The following is a 9,642-nucleotide window of genomic DNA, read 5'->3' on the forward strand; positions in this document are numbered from 1 at the left end:
TTGAAACACAACCTTGGCAGCTACAGTATCAGTATGAAAGCCACTTTCAGTACAGAAAAAAATTATCCTATTACAAGAAATGAATATGCAATTTAAAAATTGCATATTCATTTATTGTAATAGGATAATGCAAAACAATGATGCAAAAAAAAAAAAAAAAGTACATACAACAACACAGATAGACAGAGAAATGCAAATAGATTAAGTCCTAAAGATCAAATTTTAGCACAACAGACTTCCTGTAAGGCTCTGAAAAGGTGTTTTATACGTGTTCTTACTGCCACATTAACATGTTTTCTTTTCACAACTTTTCACAAAATAGAACTTTTAATAATTCAACCGCTTGAACTCCACTGTTCAGTTGTGATGTTATGTCTATGTTTTGTCCTTCGCAACCACAGTCTGCTCCATGTATCGGTGAGAATCTGGCTCCTTCCACGTGCCACCGACCACAACTGCATGTTCTGCCTACTAATGACCAGAATCACCTGCTGAGTGGTTAGCCGTGGCAGAAAGTCCAAAGATGCCATCCAAAAAGGCGGAATTCTAACCGCTTCTATTCTAGAAGCTTCATCTGTCAAAACATCTGTCTGCTTTCACCTGTTGCTGGCAGTCACTAAAAAAACACGGAGACTTCTATGCCCATCTCGCCTGTTATTCAAAAGTAAAAGGATATTATTCACTGTGAAATGTTGGTTGACATTTCGTATAGTTATATGTATTTGAACAAGGCAATGAAACTAATGGGGTATGCTGAGCTGTATGAGTATATTATGTTGAAGAGTACTGTGGTTTATTAGCCTCATTGATTCTCATCTTATTTTGAGGTTTAATGACAACAAAAATCCTTAATGCTACTATACTGATGACACAATGATCCAACAAATCTTCATTTTATGGTCACACTTGGACTGCAAAGCTTGGAAGACAGTAGAAAAGCTCTATTCAGAACAAAAGATCTCAGAGGGTTTTATAACCAAATACTAACTGCACAAAGAATATTTATTCTCTGGTTCTTATAAATCTATGCTCAGAAACTAATATGCTCATCTGCAGAAACTACAGTATAACGCAACATCAAGAACTTGTTTAAAAAAAATAAATAAATAAAAACATGCATAGCTCAACTCAAGAGTGTTAAACAGCCACAAGATTCTTGATATAAGGAGTCTTTGTTGGACCTACAATGTAAAAATTAAAAGAGAGCATCTTTTGAACTTCTAAGAATCCAACTGCTCAAGGATCTTAAAAATATATTTCAAGTACCTGAAAACTTTTCCCTGTTTCTAAAAGTCTAGCATGATACAGGTTGCTTCAGGATCTTTTAAGTTCCTTGTGGAACTGCCCTTTATTTTAAGTCCAGTAGGTATTTTCTATCAAAAATAATTTTGCATATACATTTCCAGATGCTTAACAACTAAAAAGTGGGGATTTGTTTAAGATATAATATTAATGTACATGACAGCAAAACTTAAATAGAGACTCCATACTATCATACAGAACTGCAATATTCTACTTTAATCTTCACTCTTCATCGTCTAAAGAGTAAAAGCACTTTAGTTTTCTTCTTTCTCTTTCCCCGTGCTACAGGCAAGGAATTCAGGCTGTAGTGCAGAGTGTCTGTTTACGCCAGTGTTCCTTTTTTTTTTTTTTTAGCTTGAAAGATACATAAAGAGAAGCCTGTAATTATCATTGTTGGTCTATACTGTCCTGTCAGTTCGCTTGCCAGAGAGACCGGAGTGATCTTTTGGCAGCACTAGGACCAAGGATCAAAGCTGTGGACCTTTGATCAATGCTAAAGCAGCCCGCAAAACGTCTCTGTTGAAAATCAGAATGGAATGCCTGAGAAAATAGAGGACAAGACCCTGGAAAGCTCTGCGAAGACATCTTCTGTCTTCTTCCATTTTTAGACAGTGGTGGCAGTTTGATTGTCCAGATTTCAAAGACAGCGCGCTTCCCTCCCAGTATTACATTTTTTATATAAATGATATTATTAATAATATGATATAATATTATTATAAAGCATCTGCAAAAAATAAATTTTGTACCAATAGAGGGCAGTAGAGGGACCATGTTAACCAACCCCTTATCCACTAGCTTCACCAAAAATGTTTTGTAAACACTCTAGCATTCTGCCACCAATTATTTATTCAAATTGCACAATTATAGGCTTGTACAACTGTGATAAACAGCCGTATTTACATCCTCTCCCCTTCTCTTTCTTGATGCATTTTCCATCTGTTCCATTTGTATTTGACCTAAAGGCCAGAAAAAATCATGCAGGATCAACATTTGCAACTAATAACCAGTGAACCACTTCAGTGACTTCAGTGTAAATCAAGTTCGCCTCACGCACAGCTCGCTGATTTAGACCGAATAGAATGAGTGTATGCTGTCACATGAATCCCGGAGTGGAGCGAGCACCTCATGGCCCTCATGAACCCTGCAATGCCAATGTTGCAGTATGTGCCACCACCACAGAGTCTCCACAGACTTCTGCACCATTTTGGAATTCCCAGAATGCCTGTGGGCAAGCCAAACACTGGCGAGTGGGTTGAGCAGGGGTTACTGTCCATTGTTTTAGGTTTTGGGCAGTTGAAGCAGGCCGTATACTGGCTTTTGGCTTTTAAGGGACTGGAAAAGGTGTAAGATAGGTTGGGGATCAAACGGCATTAATTTTAACCAATTTTACAAAAAAATAAAAAAAATCCAATTTCAGTCAACAAAAATAGTATTTAGTAAAAATTTTCATTTTAATTTAAACTTGTCTCACATGTGAAATTTCTGAAAGCCTAAGCTCCTAAAATAATATTATAATCATTAACTTACACTATACAGTACTGTAATTCCTTATGCTTTATTGTGTGTGTCTAAACACGTTGTTACATTTGTTACAGTAAGATCGTATTCACACACAGTCTGACTAGCATATAGATTAATAAGTTCACTTACGCATTTGCATCATTTTATTCATATGAAAGTTGTTATACGTTTATGTTTACTATTGTTCATTCACAGTTCACTTGACGCAACTCAAATGGGTCGATCGGGTTGATCGAAAACATATCTTGTGGTGTTATTTTTCTTGCCATGTTTTTGTCAACTGTAACTTATGTGCTAATTAAAAGCATTTTATCTTGATATCATAATGAAAACGCCCTTGTTAACACATGTCTGTAACTCCCTTGACAGGAATACCACTGACAGGAATCCTCAATCATGCCAAATCTTTGCCATTTGTCTATGTGTAGGAAAGGTTCTTAAATATTCCGTCTTCTGCCACCATCTGGACTGTGATATTTCACAGCAAGCTGTATTGGCCCTTGTTGAATGTTTAAAGTTAGGTTTTCGTCAGTTTCTTTTCCTCCAGTCCAACACTTTTGGTAAAATAAGCTTGTCTAGCAGTGACCAAGCCATTTATTTTGGAGCCTTTCCATTGGGTTAGTGTCAGACACACTGAGTGCATTAGCCAATCAGGCTTCAACTTCAACTGTGTGCCATTATTTTCACTGACAGTGAAGATAACTTGATACTGATGGCTGAATCAAACGTATAAACTGGTTCCGACTGGTTTGTCTGAGCCTGTTAATTTACAGATGTGTTATTGATTAAATTTGGACTAACAGCATTTAAAAATGAGTCATTTCCAGGAGACTGGTAAAAATTGTCAAATGTTAGGGGAAGTTGTGGCCTAGTGGTTAAAGAGTTTGACTCCTAACCTTAGGGTTGTGGGTTTCGAGTCTCGGGCCGGAAATACCACGACTGAGGTGCCCTTGAGCAAGGTACCGAACCTCAAACTGCTCCCTGGGCAGCCACAGCATAAATGGCTGCCCACTACTCGTGTGTGTGTGCTCTTGTGACATATCAGGACACAACTCTGTATAATGACATGGGTATGACACAGGTATTACAAGGAGAGGGTGACTTATGAGGACATAACCCATGTCCCCATTTTTCAAAACGCTTATAAATCATACAGAATAATTTTTCTTTGAGAAAGTATAAATGCACAAAGTTTCCTATGAGGGTTAGGGTTAGGTGTAGGGTTGGTGTAGGGCCATAGAATATACAGTTTGTACAGTATAAAAACCATTACGCCTATGGGATGAACCCACTTTTCATAAAAGCAAACGTGTGTGCACTTTGGATGGGTAAAATGCAGAGCGCGAATTCTGAGTATGGGTCACCATACTTGGCTGAATGTCACATCACTTTCTATCTAGACAGTTTGTGCCTTTGGTTTTGGGAAAAAAAAAAAATGGTTCGATCTGGGTGCTTGATGCTGATATTTATGTAGCCAGAATCATAACCAAATAAGTTTAAATACAGGAAAGAAAAAGCGTTGCAAAGCGTTGTACTGTACATGTGTCAGAATTATTATAATTATTTAAAATTTTTAGGGTAATATTTGCACTGTAAAGTTTGATTTCAGAGGCAGTTTATATCTCTATGGACACATTTTGTAACTTAACCACATAAAAGACACATTAAGCTGTTGACTTAAATATCAAATGATATGAATCCATACTACAAAACATATACAGTTTAGAAGTATAATTACATTTGTGTGAAGTGATGTGTGGCCAAGTCTGGTGACTCATACTCAGAATTTGTGCTCTGCATTTAAACCATCGAAGTAAGCACATGCCTGGAGCAGTGTAAATATATTAAAGGCCTGATCACTAGGGACATTTCTGTATCTAGATTTTATATATTTTAACAATGTTGTCACTTTATGTGGCATTTTGCACTGAGACATGGTAAAGCCAAGCTGAAACTCACATTATTTGTTCATGGAGCCCTCTTCTGACGGACAGAAAGAATGTACACTGAAATTTTTTTTTATCATTCATCCCAAAACATTTTTCATTCATTCAATTAACTTCCCTTAGGGCAAGCTATTTTTCATTGGATCAGGTTAAAATATATAGATGTGAATCATAACACTAACATTTTTTAATTGGATTAATTAAACTTTTGTGTCTGTGTGTGTGTGTGTATGTGTGTGTATGTGTGTGTGTTTGTGTTGCAGCATAAAGAGCAAGCTATAAGATTGTGCCCCCTGTAGGATGATGTATGTAAATGCACTGATTTATTATTATTATTATTTTTTTTTCAGATTTTGGTGCTGATTTGAAATATGTTATGGAATCACCAGTTTTTTTGTTTTTTTTTTTAATTTTGAGATCTGTACTATGTTCATATATATGCACTACTTATGCAGGCCAAAAGTGGCTCAGCGCAATACAAAGTTGGCCATGGTGTGAACTTCACAAACCAGTGTCAGTATTGATGTTTGCTGATGAGGTGCAAATATTATAGTAACACATTTTTGTTTCTGACTTAACAAGCTTAACAAGAATTAATCTTCTAACTCTAAGTATTACTGACATCACAAGCTGAGAAACAGACGCTCCACGTGTGTGAAGACGCTTCAGACTGTGGCGTAGTGCAAATCCATGAATGAATTTTTCAAAGTGAAGTAAACTATCATGCTAAAATGCCTCATGACTATGTTGTATCTAGTTTCCTCACATACCTCTTTAACCATTCTGCCTCCTTTTACAGCTTCTGACACTTGTGGTACGAGCTCATCAGCTAAATATCATATCTATCTATAATAGCAGTGCAATTTTACCACATGGACTTTAATCTGTAGCTTTAAGCAGAAACCAATCTAGAAAAAATTGCAAGTTGCAAGGGAAGTATACAAGTAATGCATTAGACTGAATATGCAAAAACAGCTTCTCACACTTTGACTCACACTTTCACATACTTTGAATAAAGATTGCTTTAAAGATAATAAGTCTCTCAATCACTCATCATTTATTAAAACAGAGGTCTTCAACCCTGGTCCTGTGGACCCAATGTTTGCAAATTTCCAATCTGCTTCAGGTTACCTGTGTGTGTATTTTCAAGAGATCCTGAAGAGCGGAAGATTGTTAAATGTCCTGATACAAAGTGAAAGGATTGTTCTGTTTTCTTCTATCAATAAGCATATGTTGGCAGGTCTAGGTACTATGCATAGCCAAAACTAAATTATTGCATTATATTTATTATATATGAGAGCTATATTCTGAGTCTAGGGCTGAGCCAATTATAATCGTGATTTATTGCATCCAAAATAAAAGTTTGTATTTACATAATAAATGTGTGTGAACTCTCACTGTGTAAAATATATATATTGGATTGGAAGACGGGGGGGCTTATACATATACGTGAGTGCAAAGATTTTGCAAACGCAAGTTACAAATACCCTGGGGGCTAAGCCCCCCCTGTCTTCCAATCCTAGTGAAGTCCCTGTTATCAAATATTACTATCTGAGCAAATTTTACCACAAATTGAAAGTAGGTTCAAGCTCAGTTTCTCATCGGAAGAAGGTAGAAAAACAACATTCACTAAATCTTAATGTGTGAACCGGTTTCAGTGAAATAAAAAATGATGACAGCATGTGACTGATATATTGATCTGTTTCCTAACAGGGAGATTTAGGAGGTCCTTTGGTTTGTGGAGACACTGCTTTTGGTGTCTCATCTTTTAGTGACCCTTATCTCTGTAATTCACCAGAGCTACCTGAAGTGTATACTAAGATTTCAGCATATCTTCCATGGATAAAAAGCATAATTGGAAATGTCAATTAAATCTTGCAGGTGATTTTTTTTCTTTTTGTAGTTGATTTCCCCAAAAATCACATTTCAATAAACATAATATGCATTGATATACTATCTAGAGATTTTATTGAATCGGAAATGGTATTTTAAACCAGATATGATATATAAACAGTTGATGTGGTATTTGAAGAAAGCCATTATAAACATTGACATGATGTTACTTTCTATTAATAAAAAATCAGTTTCTAAAAAATAATATGAAGTGTCACATCGATTTTCAGAATTTATAGTAAGAAATGTTTCTTGAGCAGCAAATCAGCATGTTAGAATGCTTAATGAAGGATCATGTGACACTGAAGTCTGGAGTAATGATGCTGAAAATTCAGCTTTGCAACACAGGAATAAATTACTTTATTTTAGATGAAATACATACAGCTTTGGCGAGCATAAAACTTGAATTAAATAAGTGTTTGTTGGAAAAAAGAATAAACACATTAAATTGAGCATTGCAATTGTTGGGGAAATTTGTTGAACTCATTTTCTCATGTCATTATTTTATTAAAAACAACATACAGTATCTGGCAGAAAATCTATATCAGAATAACAGAATAACACGTGTGGTAAACATGGGCAGCTTATGATGTCTACAGGAAACAGATTTTTATCATCTTTTTTAACATAACATTTAATCAGAATATACTAAAATGAGTACACAAAAATTAATGGAGCCCTCTTCTGATGGACAGAAAGAATGTACACTGAAACATTCTTTTTTCATTCATCCAAAAAAAATGTTTCATCCATTCAATTAACTTCCCTTAGGGCAAGTTATTTATTTGTCCTTTTTTTTGCAAGGCAAGGCAAGTTCCACTTCCGGAACTCTAGCTGCGTCAAATGCTTTGGGGAAATGCCTTTGGCAAGATCAACTCTGAAAATCATGAGCAAAGTCTGTCTTGTGAGTCTTATTTACTGTTGTCTGTCCATTAAACAACAATATGCTGAAAAGCAAGGCTAAAACAAGACATTTGAGGGGCGATTCTGGATCGCTCGTCGGTTTCTTCCCCCCAGTGCGGGCGACACTCCACCTCTCTTTGTCTGATGAGGTCGATGTGGAGACGATTAGTAGTATGACCAGTATGAGGAGCTGTTGGAGGTGGTTACTCGCGCAGTAGATAAATGAAGAATCGATTGGCCTACCAAGAAACAGTCTGAGCCACAGAAAAGCAAGCTAGACGGATGCTTCCTGCGGCCGAGGCAACCACCTCCATCCCAGACCCTTCCATCCTTTCCCGATCTCCATGAAGAGATAGCGAGATCATGTAACCTACCCTATTCCACCTGCCTCTTCGGCCCCGACTCACAATACCCGGTAATGTCGCGGGGTTATAGAGCGATGCCCCGTGTTGAGCAAACGCTTGCGAGCTATCTGTCTCCCAGTACGGCACAGTCTCTGAAGGCTCCGGCGTTGCCCACTAAGCCATTAAAAACGACATCTATGCTAGTGGGCAAGGGTTATGTGGCAGCAGGTCAGGCGGAGGTGTGCCTTCACACCATGGCAGTCCTCCAGGCATATCAGGCTGACCTGCTGAGAGATGTAGACGAGGGAGAGAGGATCAAGTCTGATGATATCGCTAAACTAAGACGGACCGCTGATCTATCCCTCCACGCCACCAAAGAGATCACTCACACGATTGGACAGTATATGGCAGCCTTGGTGGCAGCGGAGAGGCATTTGTGGCTGACCCTGTCTCAGATAAGAGAGTGGAATAGGGTCTGCTTCCTGGTCACCCGCTTCTGTCTTCTGGCCTGTTTGGCGACACGGTCAACACTGTCTTCGACAGGTTCCAGGAGACGCGCAAGCATGTGGCGTTCCAAAGCTTTCTCCCTCGTCGCTCTCGTGGGTCATCTGGGTGGGAGATACCCATGCCACAAACCGGCTCCTCATACCGCGAGGCTCAGAAACAGAGTGTCGCCACTCGTGCTCTCCCACCTCGGGATTGAGGGTCTCAGCGATGCTCTGAGTCGGGGACTTCCGGGCCCAAATCAGATCTTTGGGCAATTATTGAAGCTAGGAAGTCCTCGACAAAGAGGTCCTGATGCCAGAGGCGCATTGACATAGAGGGCAGCCCCTACTGGGGTAGAGCGCGGTCCACCTCAGTATACGTTGCCCGTCTCACCTCCCTGTCCTCTGGAGGCCGGTCTGCCAACCCTGCCAGAGTTTCAGGGCACAGCAGTCTCCAGCGAGCGCTACTGCCAGTTATTTCTGCCTGTGAGCGTAGCGTAGCTGGGACGCTCGCCACCCCTTTGGGGGCATCTTACACCAAAGGTCAGTTTTGTGAGACTGATTCCCTTAGTACATTATTTAGCTGCATGGAAACTACTGCCAAATGTATCTCAATGGGTCCTGCGCACAGTAGAGAAAGGCTAGTGCATTCAGTTCGGCCATCCACCGCCGATATTCAATGGGGTTACACCGACAGTAGTCGGCCCCCAGCAGGCTCTGGTGATGGAACAAGAAGTGAATACCCTATTAAGGAAGGAGGCCATCAAGGTGGTCCCTCCTCTAGACAGGGAGTCCGGGTTTTGCGACCGGTATTTCATAGTTCCAAAGAAGGATGGGGGGTTACGTCCAATCTTAGACTTATGTCATCTAAACCTCTCAATATTGTCACTGAAGTTCAAAATGCTCACCGTCAAACAGGTTGTAGATCAAATCAGATCTGAGGACTGGTTTGTCACATTAGATCTCAAAGATACCTCTATGAGGAAACTGTACGCCCTGAGGTGGAAACTCTTCACCTCATGGTGCCAAGACCACCAGCTTGACCCTGTTAACTGCCCATTTGGTACAGTTCTTGAGTTTCTCCAAGCCAGGCTCTCTGCGGGGTTAACCCACTCCACCTTAAAGGTTTACGTGGCGGACATTGCTGCTTACCATTTCCCTTTCAATGGGTAGACACCCCCTAAGTACACATTTCCTCTGCAGTGCGCTGAGGCCTCCAGTACTGTCCCATGTTCCCCCCTGGGAACT

The sequence above is a fragment of the Carassius auratus genome, chromosome 47, assembly GCF_003368295.1.
Source record: "Carassius auratus strain Wakin chromosome 47, ASM336829v1, whole genome shotgun sequence".
Lineage (NCBI taxonomy): Eukaryota > Metazoa > Chordata > Actinopteri > Cypriniformes > Cyprinidae > Carassius > Carassius auratus.